The following is a 27,759-nucleotide window of genomic DNA, read 5'->3' on the forward strand; positions in this document are numbered from 1 at the left end:
GTTTTACTTGAATAGACAGCATGGTTATTTTTACATTATTACATATTAAAGATGTTCTCTTATAATGCTTGTCTGCATTATTTTTAGTCAGGATAGAGTATAGCCTCAAATCAAATCAGATTATTAATAGATTTCTTTGGAGGATTCAACCTCAACTGATGCTAATTATCATTACATCATTTAATTAAGAAAATGAGATAGAATCAACTCATTGGAACTCATTAATTCATTTTGAACCCTGGTGTTTTAGATCAAGAAAGACCTTGGACTCCTTATTGGATATTCCTTCTCACTCTCCTTCCCAGGCTCTCTTCCCTTGGTATAGCTCCAAAATGCTATGCTCACTAGGGCCTATATTTTGTGCCATAGCTTGTCATTGAGCATGCTTTTCCTGTGTATGTAACTAAAGTCCCTTCCACATCCACCCATTAAAACAACTCTTCTTTGCTTAAAATACCTTCAAAGGTATCTCTCTGCCTTAAGAAAACAATGTTTACTTCTTGGCAAGAAAATAAGTCCTCTACTGATCTGAGCCCTGCTACTTTGGCAAATTCAACTTCTGGAACTTTCCTGTATATTCCCTATATTCCAGCCTTTCTGAACAATGGATAGTTCCTTGAATTCATCAAAGGCAGTGAGGTGGTGCCTTTATACATTTGTTTCCTCTGCTTGAAACCAATTTTCTTGCTTTAGAACCTCAGAAACCCTATCAGCTTTCCATGCTCCTGACTGCATTTACATTTAGTATTTTATAATAAATTTTTTAAAAAGACAAAGAGAAAGTTACTTTTTGGTACTTTGGTACTACCTGAAAGAACTCATCTTTTATACTATAAAACAGTAGTATTGTTAAGTAGTGAAAAATTTTCTTGTTATACACTTCTGGGTATCTTTCTGAAGAAAATGAAAACACTAACTCAAAAATATATCTGCACCTCTGTGTTCATTGCAGCTTTATTTATAATAGTCAAGATATGGAGACCACCTAAGTGTCCATCGATGCGTGATGGATAAAATGTGATATAGAGATTACAACTGAATATTATTCAGCTATACAAAAGAATGAAGTCTTGCCATTTGAGACAACATAGATGGACCTTGAGGGTGTTTGCTAAATGAAATAAGTCAGACGAATAACATATGATCTCATCACGTACATGTGGAATCTAAGAGAATAGCTTGATTATTGCCAGGTGGGCAGGGGGAGTGGGCAAAATGTGTAAAGGGAGTCAAAAGGTACAAACTAGCTATAAAATAAATAAGTCACGAGGATATAATGTATAGCATGGGAACTATAGTTGGAAATAATGTATTGCGTATTTGGAAGTTGCTAATAGAGTGGATCTGAAGAGTTGTCATAACAAGAAAAGAATTCTATAACTATGTGTGGTTATGGATGTTAGTTAATTAGACTTATTGTGGTGGACATTTCACAACATATACAAATATCAAATCATTATGCTGGAACTAAAATACTGTATGTCAATTATACTTCAAAATTTTTTTAAAATGATATGTAGGCACAATTAATTATATTAACTACCAAAAAACCCATAAGCTAAAATTGCTTCTTTCTTCCTGAAATAGATACAGATGATTTTTCCTGACCCAATAAACTTGGGTCCAATTAAATGGAAAGAGTGTTAGAAGATGGACAGGCACATAACATGTGCTTAGTAAAAGTTTAATGAATTTATTTTCTCTGCAGTTAGGACAAGCTGGATTTTAAGGCCACATGCTTACTTTTGTAGGTACTAAACATAAAAACAAGTTAGCTATCAATGCTATGCCTGTATTTGTTGAAATAGTAAAACAAGTCAACTACGAAACTGTTTTGTTTTGTTTTGTTTTTTTAATATTTTATTTATTTATTTGACAGAGAGAGAGGTCACAAGTAGGCAGAGAGGCAGGCAGAGAGAGAGGGAGAAACAGGCTCCCCACCGAGCAGAGAGCCCGATGCGGGGCTCGATCCCAGGACCCCGAGATCATGACCTGAGCTGAAGGCAGAGGCTTAAACCACTGAGCCACCCAGGCGCCCCTACGAAACTGTTTTATTTGGGAATGTAAGCTTCTAAGAACTTCGGTGAGGAATAAGAAAACACCTATTTAAAGCCATATCAAAAGCTAGACAAAAACAAATTCAAAATGAATTAAAGAACTCAATGTGAGACAGGAAACCATTAAAATCCTAGAGAAGAACACAGACAGCAACCTCTTTGACCTCAGCCATAGCAACATCTTACTAGATAACTCTCCTAAGGTAAGGGAAACAAAAGCAAATGTAATATCCTGGGACTTATCAAAATAAAAAGCTTCTGCACAGCAAAGGCAACAGTCAACAAAACTAAAAGGCAACCTATGGAATGAGAGAAATTATTTGCAAATGGCATACCTGATAAAGGGTTAGTATCCAAAATATATAAAGAACTTATCAAACCCAACACCCAAGAAATAAATAATCCAATTAAGAAATGGGCAGAAGACATGAGTAGACATTTTTCCAAAGAAATGGCTAACAGACACATGAAAAGCTCAACACCACTCATTATCAAGGAAGTACATATCAAAACTACAATGAGATATCAGCTCAATCCTTTCAGAATAGCGAAAATCAACAACACAAGAAATAGGTGTTAGTGAGGATGTGGAGAAAGTGAAACCCTCTTACACTGTTGGTGGGAATGCAAGCTGGTGTAGTTACTCTGGAAAACATTATGGAGATTCTCAAAAAATTAAAAATAGAACTACCCTATGACACAGCAATTCCACTACTGGGTATTCATACAAAGAATCCAAAAATACCAATTCAAAGGGATATATGCATCCCGACATTTATAGTAGCATTATCAGCAATAGCCAAATTATGGAAATAGCCCAAATGTCCACTGACTGATGAATGGATAAAGAAGATGTGAGATGTATTAAAATATATATATATACACACACATATATAAATATATACACACACACACACACACATATATATGGCATACACACAGGGGGAATATTACTCAGCCATCAAAAAGAATGAAATTTTGCCATTTCCAACAATGTGGATGGAACTAGAGAGTAAATGCTAAGTGAACTAAGTCAGAGAAAGACAAATACCACATGATTTTACTCATGTGGAATTTAAGAAACAAAACAACTGAGAATAGGGGAAAATTAAAAAATAGAGGCAAAACAAGAAACAGACTCTTAACAATAGAGAGCATACTGAGGGTTACCAGAGGGAGATGGGTGGGGGGATGGGTTAAACAGGTGATGCGGATTAAGGAGGACACTTGTTGGGATGAACACCGGGTGTGGTATGTAAGTGTTGAATCACTAAATTGTACATCTCAAACTAATATTACATTGTATGGGGTTTTTTTAAAAGATTTTATTTATTTATTTGACAGAGATCACAAGTAGGCAGAGAGGCAGGCAGAGAGAGACGGGGAAGCAGGCTCCCCCTGAGCAAAGAGCCCGATGCAGGCTCGATCCCAGGACCCTGGGATCATGACCTGAGCCGAAGGCAGAGGCTTTAACCCACTGAGCCACCCAGGCGCCCCTATTACATTGTATGTTACCTAACTGGAGTTTAAATAAAATCTTAAAAAAAAAAAAAAGCTAGAAAGGCAGGAATGAAATTCCTAAAGAAATTCCTGAGTTGATGTGTAAAACTAAGCAGCAACATAAAGTTTACACTTTAGGTTAGTGCCATTTTGTTTTGAATTTTGAACATGACTTGTTGGAAATACTAAACATTTATAATAGTCCTTTTGATTTGCATTTTTCAAAGTTAGTTGCAGGACAGCATCACTAATCCTCTTAGCCATACCAACCTCACAGTGACAATTTTCTTGTAACAATGGATACTAATCATCTGATAACCTTTTTCCTCTTTCCCCAACTTGTTCACAGATCCCACAGTGCAGTCTATGAAATCAACAATTGTGTAACGTTGTGATGGTTATTTTCTCTCTGATAATTTTGTTGCTCACAGTATCAGAGCATTCAATAAATATTAATTAGAAATTCAAAATGTTAAAAAGAGGCCAATCTGTTCCTCTCTAAATTGAGGAATAATGACCTCAAAAATACCTTAATCAATTATTTGACCAATGAAACAACCAATGAACTTGACCTATATAGAACTGTTCTAGACAATGTTAGGTACACAAAGATATACAACACTTGGTCTCTGTCCTTCATAGAGTTATGTCTAATTTAATTAGTACAAAACATTTTATTTGAGCTTAGAAAATATACTGTATTAGCTACATTGTACAATATATTTTTAATGAAATTTTAACAGCTATAACTTACAACAATTCATATACACTTCATCAAAGTTTCTAAAATGGTTGATAACACTTTCTATTTACATGATGCTTTGCAATTTATAAAGCACTTGCATAGTTGCTATATAATCTAACCTCAAAACTCTGTCAGGTTGTCAGAGTGGATGGCATTTTCCTTATTTTACAGATGAGGACACCAAGCGCAAATGAGGTTGCTCTAACTTAGCATTCGCTCAGAGATACACATCTGGTAAGCAATAAAGTTGGTACTCTAACCAAAAATTTCTGTATGTCACATTGAGTGTTCTTCCCACTATTACTTCTTGCTTTCTCTTAAGTAGATCATTTTGATTAATTGTGATATCAGAATTTCAGCAATGGCACTTTTTTTCAGTGTGTGAGAGTTCGAAGAAATGAAGTGTTTTCTAGCATGTAAATGAGTGATTTCGCTAATAACTGCATCTTGGGGGAAAAATATTATTCTACAGAATCAGCTATAAAAGGCAGTTTATTTCAGCTTTTCCTCTACGTAAAATTTCTAAGAGCAGGCTTACCAGTAAAAAAGTTCAATTTAAGTTTTGGACTCAACGTTTTGGAATATATCACCAAGGCATTATTTGGAGGTCTCGTAAGTCACTCTGTTTAATGAATTGACCTTTGAGAGTCACCTTTCCCAGAAAGAGACTATTTCCTCACCTTGGGACTGTAGCAACCTTTTTGATTTTATAGAAAAGTGACATGGAGAGGTTGAGCAATCAATTTGTTGCAGAATCGGATTATCCAGGAGGAAAGAAATGAAAATAGGTTGGGAAGATCTTTCCTGCTACAGTACTGCAGATGCTGCCTAAATATAGCATCATCTTTACCCTTCTGTATCCAGTTCCAGAGCATCTTAAAAAAAAAGAAAACAAAACTGATCACTAAAGAATATTTAGCAAGATGCTGGGTTGAGGGATAAAGTTGGAGAAAATACAGTCACATTATTTGTCAAATCAAAACTTCTGCTTTGTTTATAGAAGGGCTTAAAATCAGCAAACAGTGGAAATTTTAAAACCTTCTTTTAAAACCTGCTATTTTTTTTCTCTAAGATGAATAAAACATTCTGACTTCAGAATACCAGATCCCTGAGTTAACTGAACACATATATTTTCATTCCATTTAAATGCTATTTACCTCACACAAAGTAACCATTACTTTGCCTTGGAATGTCGTTTAAAAAAAAAAAAGTCACAATATCTTCCAAGTTGCCCCAAAGACCAAGTTCAAATGCTTTAGAACAAAAAAACATTAGCTCTAGAAAGTAGTTTAGGTATTTATTTCTTCTCCCTCTTTCAGAGGCTTACGTCATCAACAGTAAGGTATTTTTTTTTAACAGTAACGTATTTTAATAGCTTCATTAACTTCTTGAGATCATTCAAATAATCCTCAATTTGGCTTCAAATGTGGTATGTTTCACAGCATTTAGGTTAAGTGATAGTCTAGTAGCTCAAAATGGTGAGTGCTTACTTTGCCGGAGTCGAGCAATTTCAAAAAACAGTTCCTTTTTGTGCATAGTATTTTAATTTCTACTATGAGTTGACCTACAGATTTTTGTTTGATTTTTTTAATTTAAAAAATGAAAATAGTGAGTATTTAAGGTGACATGATCCCAAATTCTTTGATAATATTAATGTTATATTATAGTGTTCCCATCAAGAGATGGTTCCTATCTTTGTTCCCTTGAATCTGAGCTCTATGATTGCTTGACCAGTATAACAGAGAAGTCAACACTGTGTCCATTTCTGGCACCTTCCACATTCTGTCTTTTGAGTCATTTGCTCTTGGAACACAGCACCATGCTTTGAGAAACCAAGGCTCCCCAGCTGATGCTGTGTAAACAGACAAGCTTTCTGAACCAAGCCCTACCGAGTTATAGATTTGTGTATAAAATCAGTAACTGTTATTCAAAGGCTCTAAGCTTTGCAGTGATTATTTATACAGCAATAGATGACCAGAATGACATGCTAACACTGGGCCTTAATGGATGATCAACATTGAATAGTATTATGAAGGCACCTACCTTATACATGAAATGGTGCTAGGTACCATGACAATAACCAAAATAAGAAATGGTTATTATACCTAAATGTGAACACTCCATGGCAGTGGTATTCATTACATTACATTGGGACCATATAAACTCAAAGGCAGTCTTAAATTTCAATTCTACAGTTCCTTTTCTTTTTCAAATAGTCTCAAACCTTGAGAGCCTAACTTACAAGAATAGAACATTAAAGAATGTTGGGACTTCAACAGCAAGGGATGGTGGAGAGACTGTGAGAACTAACACAGCAAAAGGCATTGATAGGGATGGGGACAGTGATCCAGATTAGTATTCAAAAAGAACTCAATCTGGACAAGTACTGATATTCACATAGGTCTAGCAACAGTAGTCTTTAGCAGTGGTGCTGCCAGTAGGATTGAAGAAAAGGTAGAAATACAAAGGGCTAGGAAGAGGACAGTTATACCATTGGGGACACGTAGGTGGTCAGGCCCTATCCCAATCACAAGAGATGACAGATCTAAAAGAGCTAAGCTACACAGAAACTGAGCCATCCGGGAGATCTGAGTTTTCCGATATATTAGTTCAGGGCCTGAGTAGGGCAGTGGGAGGCAGGAACGGACATTTTTTTCCTAAACTGGAATTTTGAATTTCCCTCCTTTTCTCTGATTTTTTCATTATAGCCTCTATGGAGTAGTTTATTAATTTAGCACATATTTTTAAAGCATTTACTAAGGAGCTAGGACACAACGGAGAACAAGGGAGATTCTAATGCTCCAGTGAAAGGAGTCTGACAGCAAAAATCAAGTGATATCATCAAGTGATAAATGATACAGAGAAAATTAAAACAAGATTTGGTTGAAATTAACTCGGTGAATATTTTAGATTAGTGAGGAAAAGCCTCATTGAGCAGGTAACAAAACTGAGATCTGAATGACTAGAAGCAGCCAAGAGACATAAGAGAAAAAGCACTCCATACAAAGGGAACTGTTAAGAGTCTTCAGGTAGAGAGTAGGGAGGGATGGTTGAGGAAGATGATTACAATTATATATATTTACTCTCATCATGTATATGTGCATAGATATGTGTGTGTATGTATGGATATTCTTATTTACTGGTATTAGGCCTACTGAAATGATTACAATGTGCTAAGCATGTTTTTTTTTTTTTTTTTAATTTTTATTTATTTATTTATTTGACAGAGTTCACAAGTAGGCAGAGAGGTAGGCAGAGAGAGAGGAGGAAGCCCTGTAGAGCAGAGAGCCTGACGTGGGGCTCCATCCCAGGACCCTGGAATCATGACCCGAGCTGAAGGCAGAGGTTTTAACCCACTGAGCCACTCAGGTGAACCTGTGCTAAGCATGTTTTATTTATTATTTCAGTCCTTTGTCATGAGGTTGGTACTGTTCCTGCAATGTCAGATGAATAAATGTGAACTAAAATAATAAAGTAACTAGCTTTGGTCACGTAGTTACTCCACAGTGCAGCCAGTTTGAATTTTGCCGGTCTCGCTCCAGAGCCTGGGTTTCTATCTACTACCCCAGAAATCACAAATCCTTATCAGTAAAATAGTTTTGAACAGGACCCATGCATATACAGGTGTACCAATTGTCTGTTAAATAGTAATAAAGTTTATTGTCTGTTTTAGAAAAAAATAGAAACTTTTTCTATTTCAGTGTGCACTATGCTGCCTCCCTTGTGTGGTACAGATATGTTTCATCTGTATTTCTGACACCAGAGAAATTTCCATCATTATTGAACATTGTTCTTTTATATTTTGGTAGTATACTTAATTCTTATCCCTAAATCAGTATACAAGTCATGCTAAAGTCAAATTTTCAGAAAAATACCAAATAGGAGTGCTAGACTTAAAGCAATATGTATATAAATGGCTTTTTAAAAAAAGTTAAAAAAAAAAAGAAGTTGTTCAGGGCTTATCTTGGTGGTTTTTGTACATTCAGGGAAAGTGTTCCATGAGAGAGAAAGAGAGATGCATCTTTCCAAAAAGAAAGTTTACCCACCCCAATTACTTCAGATTTACTTCCAGGTTCTTCTGATCTGAGTTCCTGAAGTTCTTTTTAATGACTGTCTGAATCTAAGAAGCATTCCTTGAACAAGTAAACGTCAAGAGTGCTGTGATTATTTCGGCATTTTGGTTGGTTGGTGTTTAGTTTTGTGTACGTACACTTGTGCATACTCATGCACTGTATTCTTAATCAGCTGTTGACCTGAGCTGTACTAGCACGTAATTAAACTTTGATTGTGGAACACTGGTCCCTCAAGATATTAAGAGATATTGGAAGGGAGACAAAGTGGCTTCCACCATCAGGTAGTCTTAGGAAATTTGTATTTATCCAGGTTTTTGGAGAATCACAGTGCCCATTGGCATAATAAAGGCTCCCAGGAATCACAGTGTAGAAACACAGTGTTTCCCCAAGTCGTCTGACAACCGAATGTTTTTACTATCTAGTTCTCTTTTAGAACTATTTCAGGAAATCTTGCTTTATCCTACCTCTTTGCTTAAAAATTACCCCTCCTTCAAATTCAATTCCAGTGAACAGAGCAAGTCAACAAAGTCTCAAGCCAGATTCTTCAGACTACAAAACCTTCCACTTCAGGACAACTGTGTCTCCTATGAACCTCCAGAAATTACACAGAATTAATACAAAATCCAGTCACATGCTAGTTAGATTCAAGAGACTGAGTCCTCAATTAAAAGGAACCAAAGGCGCCAGAAACATTTTTCTTGAGAGAGTTATAAAAGCTATGTTTGAAAGTTTGAAGACATTAGCCATCATAAATTTCTTCTTGAATATTAATTTAGGAAAGAAAGTGATATATTTAATGTAAACTTCCCAAATATTCTGAGAACAAAGAGTCATAGTGTTCAACACTGGTAAATAGGTGCCTTATTTAATTATACGCACTGAAATAGCTAAGTGTGTATGAGAACTCTTGAGAGTAATGCCTAAAATCAAACATTTCTAGATACCCAATTAAATACACAATATAAACATCTAAATATCCTCCCTAGCGGCGCCTGGGTGGCTCAGTGGATTAAGCCGCTGCCTTCGGCTCAGGTCATGATCTCAGGGTCCTGGGATCGAGCCCCGCATCGGGCTCTCTGCTCCGCGGGGAGCCTGCTTCCTCCTCTCTCTCTCTGCCTGCCTCTCTGCTCTGTGAAATAATAAATAAATAAAATCTTTTAAAAATAAATAAATAAATAAATAAATAAATATCCTCCCTAGCGAATAGCTCTAAAATCTACCATCTGATGTTCAAGATACAGACATGGTAGCATAAGGGCATTTATGAGGAACACCTACATATCTGTGTACACACAAAACAGCCATGGCAATTTCCTTACTCTTTAAAACAGGATGCATATCTTGGTCACTTCCAAGAACCGCTAAAATTGGATTTGAAGTCTTATATATTTTCCCCCATTATTTAAATACCAGTTCTAGGATATGCAGAAAACCAAACATACAGAACAAAAAACAGAAGATGATGGTGATTGGTCCAAACATTTCCATCAATTTCCATTAGTTTACCCTAATCTTATAACATGTGATTAGTTTTTACTTCCAAGTTAATAAAAGAAACCAGAACTTTCTCCTTCCATAAACTAATAGAAAACAGGTAGACTTCCTAGAGAATTATGTAGAATATTAAAATAAACACTGTTGTATACACTGATGGACTTTAAAATTCATAAATGAATGATCTAGTAAAAGACTTTGTACTTTCACTTATAATAAAGAACAAACAGTCATAGGCTAACATATGAGAATTTTAGTTGCCCTTTAAAGAATCATAGCCAAATACTGAGGAAAAACATATTGCAATTAGTAATTACAAATAACAAGACTATAAATAACCCATTAATTCATACAATTCACAAAGGCATAATTTCTTTGCTAAGGTATAGTTTGGAACATTGTATTCAATATTTCAAGAGGGAAAAGGAGCAGTTCTAAACTAAACTTTTCACTAAAAGTAGGGGAAAACCCATTATCTTTCTATTAATAATAGAAAAGTAGAAAAGTAAAAGGAATTCCAACAGCCAATTAAGAAACATTTATTAGGTACCTATATGTGCTAAGGATTGCTCTAAGGACTGGGAATATTAGCAGTCCCTGCTGCCACCGAAAACACATTCCAGTAGGGGGTAGACAGATGCTACACACAAAGCAAACAAACATATACTACATAGAGACTAAGAAGGAATGTAAATGGAGGTGGGGGGCAAAGAGTAAGGAAGAGACTTATTCTAGATGGAAAAATCTCAAAGGACTTTCCTGAGAAGGTGATATTTGGGATCTGAATGAAGCATATGGATTATTTGGGGAAGAGTTTTTCAGACAAGGGGCATAACAAATAAGAGACTGGCAGAGGAGAGCAAAAAAGTAGCCAAGGGCCAGGGTAGGCAAGACCTTAAAATCTATGTAAGAACTTTGGGTTTATTTTGCATTAGATGGATTTTGTGACATTATTTGACTTTTAAAAAGGACTTCTACAGGCAAGCAAGGATAGAAGCAGGGAGTCTGACTAGGATACTACTGCAAAAATAGTTAAGGCCAGACATGATAGTTGTTCAGACTAAGGAAGGAGCAATGGCCATGGAGAGAAAGGATTAGGTTAGGTATATATCTGAATAACAGAGCTGACAGAGTTTGCTAATGAATTGGATATAGAAGGTAAAAGAAGGAGAAAAGTCAAAATGATTCCAGAATTTTGAGCCTGAGCAGCTAGAAGAATCACTACCACATACTGAGTTGTAGTAGAGGTACAAAGACAAAATCCTGAGGTTCCCCCCCCACCCATGTCTAGAGGTTTAGAAGCTAAATAAGAACCAGCAAAGATTGATAAGGAGTCCTTCTATTGGTTCCTCAGAGGTCACCTAAAGAAAGTATTTCTAGGAGAAGGGAATGATTAATTTTGTCCAATGCAGTTGATATTTTATGGAAAATAAGGACTGAGACTTTTCCATTAGATCTAGTAAATGAAAAATCCTTGATAACCTTGACAATAGTTTTGTTGGTGTGGTGGGGCAGAAGACTGATCTTTGTGGATTCAAAAGAGGACAGTGTATAAAGCATAATGGAAATTGAAAATCACAATTTTGTGATAATTGATGGGGGTAAGAATCACCAAGTTGCTAAAACCACTGGTGAAAAACTATTAGGGAATAAAACAGCTTGAAGGGGCTTCCCAGTATCTTTATAATGGAGAAATCTGACAGAAACCGTCTTGACCAAGTGATCGAAATTCTAAATAATGTGTCAAACTGATAGGTGCTTGCTGTTGTGGTACATTTGGAGGGACATAACATCAACTTTGTAGAACGCTTGCCAAAAATGTTTAGGAGCTATTTTATTGTAGATTTGCCAATGGTTTAGCCTCCATCCAAAAGAGGAAATAGATAAATGCAAATTGAGGATATTCTGCAATATAACTGACTTAGGTTCTTAAAAAAGAAAAAAGTCAATGTTATAAAAAACAAAAAGAATTTTAAAGGCCAGTTTCTAGATTAAAGAAGACTAAAGAGGGGTGCCTGGGTGGCTCAGTCATTAAGCATCTGCCTTTGGCTCAGGTCATGATCCTGGGGTCTGGGATCCAGCCCTGTTGGGCTCCCTGCTCAGCGGAGAGTCTGCTTCTCCCTCTCTCACTCTCCCTGCTTGTGTTCCCTCTCTCTGTCTGTCTCTCTCAAATAAATAAATAAAATCTTTAAAAAATAAAGAAAGAAGACTAAAGATATATGACAACTGAAAGCAATGTATAATCCTTGATTAGATATTAAAGAAAGTAAGAGCATTATTGAACAATTGTGAGTATTTGAATATGGTCAGTAAGTTTGCTAACAGTATTGTATTAATGTTAAATTTCCTGTGTGTAGGGGTACCTGGGTGGCTCAGTTGTTAAGCATCTGCCTTCAGCTCAGGTCATGTTCCCAGGGTCCTGGGCTGGAGTGCCACATCAAGCTCCCAGCTCAGTGAGAAGTCCGCTTATCCCTCTCCCTCTGCCTCTCCACCACCACCTCCCCACATCCCCACTCATGCTCTCTAATAAAATAAATAAAATCTTTTAAAAAATTTTCCCATGTGTGATTACTGGATTGCGATTATATAGGAGGGTGCCCTGTTCTTAGGAGCTATATGAGAAAATATTTGGGGGTGAAATGTCACAGTGTATACAAGGAATTCTCAAATGAGTCAGGAAAAATGAATATATTCAAGAGATAAAGTAAGACAAAATAGCACAAAATAGCCTTCATTAAAAAAAGATACAGGTATCTTTGTGCAGCTTTTAAAAAACAGGTTAGCAATTTTTCAACAAAAGACTGGGAAGGGAGCGGAGGAAGAGAAGATGAAACCATAGCCCATCAGAAGAGTGGTAGCTGTAGGGCTAAGGAGGGTATGAGAGGATGTAAACAACTGGAAGATAATTCAGCATTTCTGATATCTGGTGAGCATGATCCAGGAGAATGAACGAACAAACAAACTATTGAGGGTGTAAGACGAGGAGATACAGTGCACAAGGCAAGGCTCAGGCAGAAAGGAGAATCCCGCAGGAGGACCTGCCGTGGATGGCTTTGAAGTTGGTATGTTGGTACAGTTGCTGGGCGCAGCACCTAGAAACTCTTCTGGTGGCGTTTATTTCTAACTTGTGAATTAAGAGGAAAGGCGAAGAAGTAGTACAAGTTTGAAGAGAGAAGATGGTACAAAATAGTGATATATACCAAATGGAATTGGAAAATCTTATATAAGGATTATATATAAGGACCCAGTTCCTTCAACAAAGACCTGTGTGATTATAAAGACAGAAGAAACCTTAGAACGCATCATCTAATCCGGTCATTTTATAGGCAAGGAAATGGAGACTTGGAGAAAAACATAATGTAGAGACAGCGAATATGGTTAACTGGCCAAAGAAAACAACTGCATCAAGCATATTAAGCACTTATAGGAGTCCTCCTACATGGCAGTACCTTGCTAAGAACCTTCCATCTATTAACTCCTATATTGAAAACTACTTATATAGAACTGTATATAAAGGCATATATTTTAACTTCTGTACTCCATGTGAAACAAAGAGGTTCAAAATGTTTAAGGACGACCCCCCAGAGTGACACAGCTATGTTCATGACTAGACGGAATTTCCATTTGTGCTGCAGTTATCACCATCCTGTTTGAAGGGATTCCCCAGTTCTTCTATCTTACCCTACTCTGCACGGATTCTGTACCTCCTTGTACCTAGTAAGTTTTCAAATAGATTTATTGACTCAAACACTGCAGTAACCTGACACCTGTTAAGAGCCCTAAGAACAGTCAGGGCATAGTGCTGATCATCAGATACTCAGGGCAATGGGAGCAGTGAAGAACCAAGCCACATACAGTTGAAACAGAGAAAATGAATAGTATTCAAAATCAATCTAAAGTTTCTTCGTTGATTAAATACACAGATGAAGCAAACTGGACTCAATGCTGATTGGTATTAAAAGAATTTCTAACAGATGCAATGGGAAAATTTCCGAGAAAATAATGTTTCGTAATATATACATGAACAATAAGGGGTTCCATACTGAGGGACAAGGAAGACGAGGCAGAGGAAGGGGGTTTGAATTAACTAGTAATTTATGAATTCTCACATAACAAGGGGGAGCTTAGAGAGTAAAACTTTCATTGCAGTTCCAGTCTTTTAATCCCTTCCTGACCTATTTTTATTCAGCACTGAAAAGGGTACATTGTTTGATTTGGGTATTAGCTTTTAAGGAGATTAGTTTCCAGGAAAAGCAAAGCATTTTGCATATAAAGAGGGATCATAATACAAGGCATCATAGTGTGCTCTGTTCCCAAACCAAAACAAAATTAAAAAGAAATAAAAAACAAAACAAAATTCAATATTCATTCCCTCTCAAAATTATACAGGAAATTAAAAATCACTTTGTGTAAAAAATATTTCTCAATGAAAAATGTTTTTTTCAAAATACATATGTGCCTTCTAAAATTTTAACCAGAGGGAATTTGAATCCTTTAATCATAAGCAAGGGGTGAAAATTAATAGGTTTTTCTTCTTAATCACGGATGTCAATCTGCATTAGACTATTAATTATGGATTTTAATACAATGAAAATATAAAACCATGGGGAAATACAAAAAGCTTCCTAAACCTTCATATAATTTATTTTTTTTTAAAGATTTTATTTATTTATTTGACAGACAGAGATCACAACTAGGCAGAGAGGCAGGCAGAGAGAGAGGAGGAAGCAGGCTCCCGGCGGAGCAGAGAGCCCGATGCGGGGCTTGATCCCAGGACCCTGAGACCACGACCTGAGCCGAAGGCAACGGCCCAATCCACTGAGCCACCATATACTCCAAGTGGGCACAGACTATTTTTTTCTCAGCCCTAATAGTTTTGATACCCCTTCCATAACTCATATTTTGTAATATTCCCCTTAACTATGTTGAAATGAAATTCAAATATAACTTACATAATGTAAATAAAAATAATCATTTAGTTATAATATTAAGAAGTAAAATACACTGTTTTATAATAGAAAAGTATCGAATGATGTAGACATTTAGTCATGATTACTAGAGGACTAAAATGCCCCCATGAACTTCTAAAATACCTTCTGGCCTTAACATTAAATATTATGACATGTAAATTCTCTGAATGAGGTGACATTCTCTCTAGAATTTAATTCAATGTTTTGTTACTGGAATTGTGCTCTGAATTAAGCCAAAGCAACTATAAATATGACAAGACAAAAGACAACATAGTTTAGGGGATATGACTTTTATTTTAAAAATTCCCTTAAAAACTGCCTTATGTACACTAGTACCCAACATTCCAATATGAAAAAGTTTCTTTAAGTAAATAAACAGATACTGTTCTTAAATAAGCTCCCTGATATACCATCTGCCTATTTTTGTGGGTTTTTTTGTTTTTTTTTTCTAACAGTAACAATAATGAATCATCTATCTGATATCTTTGGAAATAGTTCTCATAACTAAAAATTTCCAGATAACTAAAATATAATCTTAGGAACCCAAATTTGTTGTTAATAAACGTTTTGTACATACAAATGTATATGACACATACACAAATTATAAATAATAACACTGATGATAAAAATGAATACTGTGATATCCAGTACCCAGCTTAAGAAATAGGACATTACTGGGGTGCCTGGGTGGCTCAGTTGGTTAAGTGTCTGCCTTCACCTCAGGTCATGACCCAAGGGTCCAAGGATCTAGCCTCACACAGGCTCCATGCTCAGTGGGGAGCCTGCTTCTCCCTCTCCCTTTCCCTTTGCCTTTTCCCCCACAGGGCTTGTACTCTTTCTCTCTGTCAAATAAATAAATAAAATCTTAAAAAAAAAAAAAAGTAATAGGACATTACTTACATTTTGAGTCCTATGTATATGTCTCTACCCAACTGTGCCTCCCTTTAACTTTCACTGCCCTGAGACAACCACTATCCTGAATTTGTGGTTACCATTAAATTGGTTTTCTTTTTAGTTTTGCCACGTAAAAATAAACCCCTAATACCATATTATTTAGTTTTGAATATTTATAAACTTAGAAATAAGTGAAATTAGATAAGTGATAATTTCAGGTAAGTGAAGTTATATTATATACCTTTTTTTGCACATTGCATTTTCACTATAACATTCATTCATGTAGATACATGAATCTGTATTTTCACTATTCTAAGTATTCCATTGTAGAGCCATAATATAACTTATCTATTTTCCTGTTGATAGTCATTTGGAATGTTTCTTTTTCCTTTTTTTTTTTTTCAATTATAAACAACTAAAAACATTTCTATGATTTTGAAATTTCTTAAGATGCTACATATTTGTTAGTCTATTTCTAAAAACTTGAATACAATTTAATCTTTCCTTAATGAATCCCAGACATGTTTATGAATAGCAGTTATATACACTATGGTATTGTAATGTCCTCAGAGGTTATAAAGATGTATATTCTAGTTTTTACTAGAATTAGTAAATTTAGTTTGCTTTTCGTGGTTCTTTCTCACTCTCTAGTTATTGCCAAGAAACTTCTCACTGCTACAATGTTTATTCTAACATTCTCTATTTTCAATTTCCTCCCTGTAGACCTGGAGCCCAGCCAATGAAATTCAAATATAATGCCAACAAAAAGAAAAAAACAGATTATGACTGAAAGACCAAATGCGAGCTCTTCTAGGGGAAATGTGTCCTACCATGAGATAAAATGGTATTATGGGAGGAATAAAGGTTTTGGTATTTCAAGTATGGCTTATGCATTTATTAGCTGTCTGACCTTGTCAAGTTACCAAATCGTTCTGAGTATTTGCTTTCTCATCTGTAAAATGTACCTATCAATCCTATCTAATAGGACTATTGTGAGAAATAAATAGCACCATAGCATAGTCCCAGGGAAGCCCTGGGCCTTCAGTAAATGTTGGCTGCTTCTCCTTCACATCAGAGGGTACTGACCAACTACCTCAAGAGACCAGGGACTGTTTGGCTTACCTCATGGTTCACAGATGTATTCTCTATGGTTCCAGATAAATGACCGTAATGGAGGTGTTATGATTGCTTCAAAAATCACAGAAGGTACCTCATTATAAATGGTAAGAAGCAGAATTTCTACTGCAGAAAAACTGGACTACGACAAAAAAAAAAAAAAACAAAAACAAAAACAAAACAAAAAAACCTTCTCAAAGGAAAACAAGAAGGGCAAAGAAAAAGAGTTAGAGAGGTAAGAAAAATGAAATGCAGTGAAGAAATACTAAAAAGTCAGCTTATGGATAACCAGTGCTCCTATAGAGGAAATCAGAGTAGATGGAATGAAAATTTTATTCAATGAAATATTTTCTTGAGGGAAAGAAACTTCCCTAGACAAAAAATGGACATGAATTACATCTGGAAAAAGACTCATCTGCTATGGCAAAATTAATGAAAAGACAGTGCTTTCTCTGAGGAAAAAATAAAACTTAAGTAGACAGAATATAATCAGATGAAATACCTTTAAGTATTAAAGCATACAGGCAAGGTAACTGGTTATCTACTTATAGAGAAAAGACAGGCTAGCCTCAGATTTCTTGACAGCATTACATGCCACATAATGGAACAATATTTAAAGAGTTTTGACAAAAGACAGCTGTGGGTTAAGAAATCTTTATGCAGCTACATTTATCTATGAAAGCAACAGAACCATCTTCTCTAATACGCAAGTGTTTAAAGAGAATGCTCATCCTCCGGGGGAAATAAAGAAACAAAGCAAACAATATCATTATATGCCAGGTACTAGTTAAATAGTTTTTATAGACTATATGGTTTTTATTTCATCCTCATAATATTACTTTTATTTTACACTGAAGATAATCATATCCCTCATGATTCTTGTTTTAAAATTGGGGGTATCCTTCCTTATCCCCATTTTTACAGTAGAGGAAATAGTATACTCAGAAAAGGTTATTAACTTGCCCCAAGTCACATAATTAATAAGTACAAAAAAGAGGGACCAGAAGTCATGTCTGTCAGACTCATAAATTCAAACTCATAGTATCTTTTTTTTTTTTTAAGATTTTATTTATTTATTTGACAGGCAGAGATCACAAGTAGGCAGAGAAGCAGGCAGAGAGAGTGGGGGAAGCAGGCTCCCTGCTGAGCAGAGAGCCCGATGTGGGGCTCGATCCCAGACTCTGGGATCATGACCTGAGCTGAAGGCAGAGGCTTTAACCCACTGAGCCACCCAGGTGCGCCTGGCCTCATAGCTTCTATGCAATGCCTCTTGAAAGAAAAAATTTTAAAAAGAGGAAGATAGAAAAGTAAACACAAATTATTACAAGAAAGTAACAGGTGGTTTTTTTTTTTTGTGGTCTTGCTAATAATAGCCTTTCTGAATCAGGTATCAGAAGCTTACTTCTAATTTTATTTAAATTTTTGTTCTTGACATAATTACCCATTGTTCTCTTTGTTAAAAAAATCAGAATGTTGCAGGTTCACTACAGCACAAAGTTAAATCAAGTAATATATGGATGAATTTCATACAGAAATCCTTTTTCACAAAATAGATAACTATTTACATCTTTAATTCAATTTTATAAAATTAGATCAGAATTTGTCATTTTAGGTCATTTTATTACATTAAATAAATTTCCAAGATGAAAAAAACACTTTTTATCCCTCAACCCCCAAATCCTAAAAGAATTCACTTAACAAGGTTTACACTCATTCATCTTGACATCCCAAGACCTAGAACAGAATGAAAACATGAAATACAATCAATTGCCATTATTCACAGATTCTTTATTTGTGAATTTGTTTACTCACTAAAATTTATTTGTAACCTCAAAATCAATACTCGAGGTGTTTTTGTAGTCATTTACGGACATGCACAGAGCAGCATTTGAGTGGCCGAAGACACATGTTCTCAGCTGGGATTGAACAAGGCAACACCCTGCCTTCTTGTTTCAGGTCTCATATGATAAATAAGCGTCCTTTTCATAGTCTAGTTAGTGCCAAATTTTTTCACATGTTGGGTTTTTTTTTTTTTTTTTGGTGATTTTGCTGTTTAAAACAGTCCCCAAGCATAGTGCTACTAAAGTTCAAGAAGATTGTAATGTGCCTTACAGAGAAAACGTGTCATATAAGCTCTGTTCAGTGACACAGTATAGTGCTCTTGGCTGGGAATTCAATGTTGGTAAATCAACAATGTATATTAAGTAAGGTGTCTTTAAACAGAAACACACAGAAACTTATACATGGATTTGTTGATGAAAATGTGGCCAGATTACTTCCTTAGAAGCAATGGTTCAGTATTTTCTACTTCAATGTTCCCAATGATTTCATAGAACATAACTACCATGGAACAATGGAATTGATCATGTTTATTGGGCAACTATTATACATCAGTAGCAACTGACATCATTTTTTAATATTCCCTTTGCCTTTATGTAGAATAATTTAAAATATTTTAGCATTTTGTGCCAAGTGAATTTATAAAAATCATTGATATTTCTCACTTTTTCTTCATGTCCATACTTGGAAAAAATTCAGATTAATGATTCTTAGAGCCTAGAAAAGTCCCCCAAGAAATCACAGGGATATCTGGCAAAACAGCCTAAGTGGTATTTGTAAATTTTTATATAAGTTGAAAAAAAAATGGATTGTACAAATTTCTATCAAACCAATTGCAATAGTTTATATCTTATTTGTAATTCAAATGTATTCCATGAGTTTTCATTTTATTTCTACCATGGACCCGGTGCTATGCTATGTCTTGGAGGTAGTAAAGATGAATATGATACAATCACTAACCTTAGGGATCTCAAAGTGTTGGGAAGGCAGCATACAGGCATAGATAGGTAAACAGATCATTATAAAATACTGTAAAGAGTCCTAAAACATAGCAACACAATGAGTGCTGTGAAGTCTATCTAACAAGTACCCTCCTCTGTGTGTGTGTATTGGGGGTGGGGCTACGAGGGATGAGAGAAAAGGCTGGAAATCTTGGACTTAAACCTGATGTGATAGTTAGACAGAAAAGTGGTAGAAGGAATAGCAAAAAGATGAAGAAGTTGAGAAATATTTAGAAAGCAGAGGGTTAAATAAGAATGAGGAAGAGGGAAGAACTGAGGAGGACTTCCACTTTGCTAACTTGGGAAATTAGGGAGATGTTAATACTGTAATCTCCATTAAGATAAAAGGGAAACACTGGGTGATGGGCATTAAGGAGGACACATGATGCAATGAGCACTGGGTATTATATAAGACTGATGAATCACTGACTTCTGCCTCTGAAACCAACAATGTTTTATTATGCTAATTAATTGAATTTAAATTTTAAAAAGGATAAAATAAATTAATACTAAACCTAAAAAGAAGAAAAAAAGAGAAAAGAACAGATGGCACAAATATAGAACACAACCAGCAGGATGGTATTTTACATCTATCAACGATTTCCCTTAAATTCAAAAGGTCTAAACATCAAAATCAAAAGACAAGATTTTTTAATTGGATAAAAAAGCAAGACCCAACTGTCTGCTATCTACCAGAAATTCCACTTTAAATATAAAACCATAATCATTTTATATATTTATATTTCTATGTATGCTTATGTATTACATACATATATAAGCATATATATGCTTATATATACATATATAAGCATAAGCATATATAATCAAATATACTTTGAACAAACCATTATGCCAAATCAAATAAAAATAAGAAAAATAAAAGATGTTATTTTTACCTCCAAAAAGAAAGTATCAAAGGGAAACAGTTTTGAGAGGAAGGACAGAATACAGGATTGGAACTGACCATATGGGGATAGGGAAGGATGAGTTCAGCTTTGGGCATGTCCCATTTTTGGTACAATGGGACCTCTAGCTGGAGAGACCAAAACACTCTTGAAAATACAGTTCAGGAACTTAGGGGAGACATGAATTTGGGAGTTACCAGCACATATATGTTACCAGCACTGAAGCCATGCAAGGAAGATGAAGTGACCCAAGGAGAATGTTGGATTTAGAAGAGAAGAGTAGAAGATAGACCCTAGGGAATCTCAATGTATTTGTTAAATATTTATTTATTTATTTGTGAAAGAGAGAGAGAAAGAGAGTGTCAGCACATACATATGATGGGGAGGGATAGAGGAAGAGAGAATCCCAAGCAGACTCCCTGCTGAGCAGAGCCTAACATGGGGCTCAATCCCATAACCTATGAGATCCTGACCCGAGCCAAAATCACAAGTCTGACACTTAACTGACAGCCATCCAGGCACCCCAGGGAATATCAATATTTAAAGAGCAGGGAGAGGAAAAGAAGTCAGTAAAGGAAACTAAGGTAAAGGCACAACCAGGAGGGAATGCTAATAGAGATGTAAGAGCCAGTGCTGGGACTGCTTCCCAGGAGGGGCTGAACAATCGGATAACCCTAGCTTAACGAGCTAAGGACGGAAACAAGGTCAGTGAATTTGACAGAGGGAAGGTCATCCTAGACAGGTGACTCCAGGCAGCTTAGTTTCAGTAAAGTGATGCCGACAGCCGGCACACTGCAGAGGGTTAACGGTAAAGGACACATGAGGAAATAGAGACCCAGGGTAGACCCCACTGTCAAACAGCTAAGCTAAGTGAAAGGGGAAATGAGGGAGAGAAGAGGTTTGTTGGTAAGACACCTAGGAAATGATAGGGATGCATCATGAGTTTACTTGATAGGATTAGCTTGGGACAGAAGACACTGTTTTTGAGCTAGGATGACAAGCAGGTGAGGAAGTTTCCTTTTTCCTTTTTTTTTTTTTTTAAGATTGTATTTATTTGTTTGAGAGATGGAGAGAGAGAGAGCATGAATGGGGGGGAGGGGCAGACAGAGAGGGAGAAGCCGACTCCCTGCTGGGCAGGGAGCCCAGAGTGTGTGTGTGTGTGTGTGTGTGTGTGTGTCGTGAGTGTGAGTGCGTTGATCCCAGGACTCCCAAGATCAGGACCTGAGCCTAAGGCAGACACTTAACACTTAACCACCTGACTGAGCCACCCAGGCGTCCTGGGAGTTCCTGTTTTTCAACATGTTAATCTCATGCTCTGCACTCTTAGCAAACTTTCTTTATAATCTCGTTCCTTTCTAAGGTACAGTATTTTAATACAACTATCCTCAGGTGCTATTACCCCAGTTATTTATTTATATACTCCAAAGTGGGGGAAAGGTAGGAAAGTAAGAAGAAAAGTCCAAGTAGTGGGAAAGAACATGACAGTCTTTTTTCTTTCTCCTTTCTTTTCTTTTCCTTTTCTTTCTTTCTAAAAGATTTCATTTATTTGACACAGAGAGAGAGAACACAAGCAGGGGGAGCAGCAGGCAGAGGGAGAGGGAAAAGCAGGCTCCCCTGCAGAAAAAAGAGCCCAATGTGCGTCTGGACCCCAGGGTTCTAGGATCATGACCTGAGCTGAAGGCAGTTCCTCAGCCAACTGAGCCACCCAGGCAGCCCTCTTTTTTCTTCTTTAAAAGATTTTATTTATTTATTTGAGAGAGAGAGTGCTTGAAACAGGCTCCCCACTGAGCAGAGCCTGATTCAGGACTCCATCCCAGGACCCTGGGATTAAGACCTGAACTGAAGGCAGATGCTTAACCAACTGAACCACCCAGGCACCGAGGAATTACATTCTCTAACAAACTCAGTATGAGTACCAAACTCCTGACAGATGTGCTGTTGTTGCTTGTCAACCTCTACTGACAAACTAAGCCTCCTTTGCTCAATTTCAAACACACACACACACACACACACACACACACATCTTACCACCCCCTTCTCTTCCTCCTAACCCCAATCGATCTTTTTGAAGAGCTGTACACTTTCTTGCCTAGAAAGGAATGGAGTCAGCCCAGTGGGCTGTAGGAACTTCTTGGAAGCCAAGCCTCCACCGGGATGGCTGGCAAGAGCTCAACTTACACAGAAGGGAAAATAAGCCACATAAATATAGCCCCCAAATCCAAACTAAATGTATATTCAACCCAACTTTCTCTCAGCCAGTTCCAAAAAATATCCATACACAAATAAATTTTTTTAAAGTTGGCAAATATTTTTAAAAAAATGTTTAAGCAGTGTGTAGGCCAAGCAATACAAGTGTGCTGTTGTGGGTCCTAAGGACCACCAGTTTGTGGCCTTTACACAAGCCAAATGTGATCAAACTATCAAAATTAGAAAAAGAGAAGACTAAACAAAATAAGAAACCATGAGGAATAAAAGAAAAAGAAAGCCTAAATAAGATCAAACATGGTAAATGTTTTATTTGGCTACTGTAAGATGTGAATGCTCCAAATCAATAATAATAAAAGAGACAACTCAACTAAAATAAATTGATAGGGGAAAAAAATAGGAATGAAGCAGTAAGTAACAATATCCCAGGTAAAAAGCTAGCAAAAAAGTTGCAACACTAATGTCTAATAAAAGAACTCAGCACCAAAACAATCAACCAGCACACTCATGAAGGGCAGATTCCACCAGGATGCAGCAGTTGTGAGTTTTTAATGCATGGAATAACAAAGTATCAAAATGTATCAAATAATTTATAAAGAAAGAAGACTTTGACAAGCTATTATCAAAGTGGAAACTATAATACACATTTGACAGTTCAATCAACAAAATATAAGGGGACTGAGTGTTAAACAATGAACAAGGGGAACTACTTATAGACTGTTAATATGTTAATATGTTCGTGTACATATACAGCCCAGGAGCTAACGGCTCCCTATCTAATGTCTGTGGGCAGGTTTCCTGCCCAGCCGCAACCAGGGTTTCAGGCCTAATGATTCCAGATGTTTCAAAAGAATCTTAAGATATCTTATTTATTTAACATATACATACACACAAATAAACTCTGTGTCTAGCATAGACATTCATTTAATGAATATTTTACAAAAGTGGTCATGCACTGGATTAGAAATTCTGATCAAAATGCAACAAAAACTGTCATAAAGCCAACAAAACAAACAAATAAGCACTAAGCACCTAGAAATTTAAAATAATCCAAAAGTAACTCTAGAATGAAAATATTACTCAAAACTGAACCACATCCTATTAAGAAATGAATAACGGTGGGGCGCCTGGGTGGCTCAGTGTCCTGGGATCAGGCCCAGGGTCCTGGGATGGAGCCCAGCATTGGGCTCTCTGCTCAGTGGGGACCCTGCTTCCCTCTCTCTCTCTCTGCCTGCCTCTCTGCCTACTTGTGATCTCTGTCTGTCAGATAAATAAATAAAATATTTAAAAACAATGAATAATGGTGGGAACACTGTATATCAAAACTTATGAATACAGCCAAAGCAGGTCTCAGAAAGAAGTCTAGAGCCTTTATTTGAACTACATTTCGTGAAAAATAAGAAGCATGGAAATATAAATGACTTAAGCATTTGATCCAAGAAATCAAGTAAAAAATAATCACAATATATAAGGAAGAAATTAATAAGACAAAAGGAGAAAAAAGTAACCTAGGGGGAAAAAAAGTAACCATTGTGATATAAAAAGAAAAATCCAATTCAAATTTTCTGGAAATGTGAAATATTCCCATAAAACATTCCCATAGATGAATATACTTTGCTGATGAGGCCATATTTAACAATAGAGTATATTCTATAGATCACAGAGTTGTGAAACATTTGGACAATTTAGGGAAAAAAGCACATTAAAGATAGTAAAATGAGTATTTTTTTAATAGGCTCTGTTTTTTAGAGTAGTTTTAGGTTCACAGCAAAACTGAGCAGAAACTACACAGTTCCCATATACCCTCTGCCCCTCTGCACACATGACCTCCTCAACTATCAACACCCCACCAGAGGGCACATTTGTTACAACTAATGAGCCTACACTACACATCATTATCATCCAAAGTCCCTAGTTTACATTAGGGTTCACTCTCAGTGTTGTACAATCTATGGGTTTGGGCAAATGTATAATGACATGGATCCACCCTTGTAGGGACACAAACACTAGTTTTACACCCTCTAAAAGTCCTCTGTGTTCCACCTATTCACTACCTCCCCCGGTTCCCACCTCTTAGCAAACACAGATCTCTTTATTCACTCTACAGTTCTGCCTTTTCAAGAGTGACACAATTTCTAATGTCTTATTTCAAGAACATGAAGAAGAAAACACTGTTTTATAGATTAATAAGGATTAAAATACCTTCTGAGATGCTAATTTTCTGTATATTCCTCAAATCCCCAGAGTATAAACAAATAAATCTTTTTTTGGACATAGAGGGGAAAGCAGCTCATCTCTTTTCATACCAAATTAACCCACACACACAGTTTTACAGGAACATAACATATGTTCTCGAATTCTTTCATAGTAGAGCTAATCCTATTAAAACCCAAAATATTGACAGTACGTGTTTCCAGGATTCAAGCTTTACAACATTATAATTTAACGGGCACACCCTGCTTAGTGAGCCCTTAATCCAACTTCAAAAAGAGCACAGCATAGTTCTGTCAGGGTGGGCTTCATGCTACTCACATAATTTATACAGATAAGAAATATCCAGAAACCCATTAATCCCTTTTACTGGCTTGTGGAAAAGAGGCAGATTCTGGCTGGGCTGTTGGGATGGGGAGGCTGAGAAACAAGACTATGTAGCGTGCTGAGATTGAAGATAGAAAATGCGCATTGCAAAGTGTCACCTCTAGGCATGTAAAAATATAGATATAGTATCAGGAAGAGTAAATATGAAATAGAAGTTGAATTTAAAATCAAGGCAAAATTTATTTGCAACTCAATTCAAATCAATAACATCAAAATAGTGCATGTGTTAGAAGGACTGTTGTTTTTTCCCTTCTGTCCTCCTCTCCCTCCTTTACTTTTCCCTTCCAGTATTCATTAAGCTCCTAACCAATAAGACAGACACTGTCCAGGATCAAAGTGCTTACAGTCTTGGAGAGGGTAAAGCACTGACAAGTAAACATATAATTCAAATGTATAGTATTTGGAACTATGGTAACAAAATTGCCAAGAAAAAAGGGAGCTTCTAGGACAATCAAACCCAAGCATAGGGTGAAGGGGGAGAAAGAATGTTTCAGGCACTGGAGCTGAAAACAGCTTATTATAAAGAACAGAGAGTGTTGGGGAATGGTGAAAGAGTTAGACAGGGAAGATACACAGAAGCCAGGAAGGAAATAGGTCTTTATCTAAAGGCAATGGAAAGATACTGAAGAATCTTAAAGTGGAAGAAAGATCTTTATTTGTGTTTTTAAGAAGCATTCTAGATGCAAAGCGGAGAAAGGTCTACAGGCAGAGAAACTTGTTTTCAGCCTGTTGCAATAATCCATATGAAACACAATGGTGGCCTTTAACACGGTAGTGACAGGGGACATGGGGTGTGAAAAGATATGAGAGATAGAATTCAAAAACCAACAAAACCATAAGATTTAGTGACTAATTGGCTAGAAACAAAATGAAATGAGGGGAAAGGGGAAATCCAGGCTAACAGTTACCACTTCTCTAGTATTCATCATATGCTAAGGGTTGTGTTCTATGGACATTATCTCAAGTAAACCTCACAGTAATCTGAGGTAGCTGGGATTGTCTCATTTTTCATAGGTTCATACCTTGTCCAGGATCAAACATCTTAAGAGCTGAGACAAAACTGAACCTGGGTTTGACAGGTTCCAAGCTTGTGCCCTGATCACTAGGATTCTGGTATGGCTCAGGAGGAAGAGCAATTTATAGAGTCGGGGGGTCACAGATGAGCAGATTCGGTAGAGGATCAGTGAGAAATTCCATGTGGCAACTGGATATATTAGCCCAGAGTTCAAAGATCTGGTTGAAAATATAGATTTGAGGGATTCATGAATTGAAGCTATGAAGTGAAAAGAGGGAGAGAGAGAGAGAGAGAAGAGGATTAGAAGCAAAGGGGGCCAAGGACAGTACCCTGTAGGGAAGGGGCAAGTAAGAGACATCTAGAAGGAACTACCAAGAAGCAGTAGAACCATCAGGAAAATGTGGCCCCACCAGAGCAAAAGGACACTACCATTTTAATGAATCATTATGTTTTTGAAATGTCAGGTATAATAATTACTTCCTTTGGTTTTGGTGGAAAAATTTCGGTGCAAATTCTAATTTTCAGGTGTAAGGTCTATTACAGAGAAAGGAAAGAAAAAACGTGTATACGGTATCCTTAGATATAAGTAGCTATATTTTGGCATATTTATGTACAACCCAATTCTCATGAGACTTGTTTTAATGTCACAGGTTATTTCAGAGTGGGGCTGATATATAAACTTGAGGTGTGGCCAACTATACAGTACACAGAATTCTTTTCTGAAGGTTTAGCAATAGTTTTAGTTTAGTTTAGAATAGTTTGTTTAGTTTATTTAGAAATTGTAATCAAGAGAAAACAATCTGTATCTTTAAAACCATAAGTGGGGTGGGGAAGGGAGCTGTAGCCATTGTCTGAGCCAACTGAGAATCAAAAAGACAAATAATTTTGTCTTTAATTTTTCCTACTACAATTCCTACTTCTTTTGAAACTTCTTTGGCAGTGATCACGACTTAAATATTTTTAGTGGCTCAGCAGGGTTCTTCTTAAAATTACAGATAAGTAATGCTCTAAAGATGAGATGGGTAGCTATCTTCAACATAAAAAGGAGAGTGGCTGCCTTTGTGGAGAATTTACCTTCTTACCCAGAGCTTACCGAGGCAAATCTCAAATGTGGATCACTGCATTATGAATCATACCACTGGTTTCAGTGAGACCTCAGGGTAAGCAAGCCATTTGAATCATGTCTTATATTCAAGAGGGGTTTCTCTCATGTGAGAGTATGGGAATGAAAACTTTCTAACTGTCGATCAGACTAAGACGTGAACACATCAAAGCACAAGACTTGGGGCATAAAATGGAGACCAGTTCCACTGATTCTGCCACCGTCGTCGTCGTCGTCTTCTTCCT

The 27,759-nt window shown here is 36.5% G+C and overlaps 1 protein-coding gene across 3 annotated transcripts in view; it reads right to left on the reverse strand.

Moving 5' to 3' along the window:
- GSTCD (glutathione S-transferase C-terminal domain containing) overlaps positions 1-27,759 on the reverse strand; it is a 127,638-nt gene that overhangs the window by 30,091 nt on the left and 69,788 nt on the right. The gene's annotated exons all lie outside the window — the stretch shown is intronic.

The sequence above is a fragment of the Meles meles genome, chromosome 2, assembly GCF_922984935.1.
Source record: "Meles meles chromosome 2, mMelMel3.1 paternal haplotype, whole genome shotgun sequence".
NCBI classification, from domain to species: Eukaryota; Metazoa; Chordata; class Mammalia; order Carnivora; family Mustelidae; genus Meles; species Meles meles.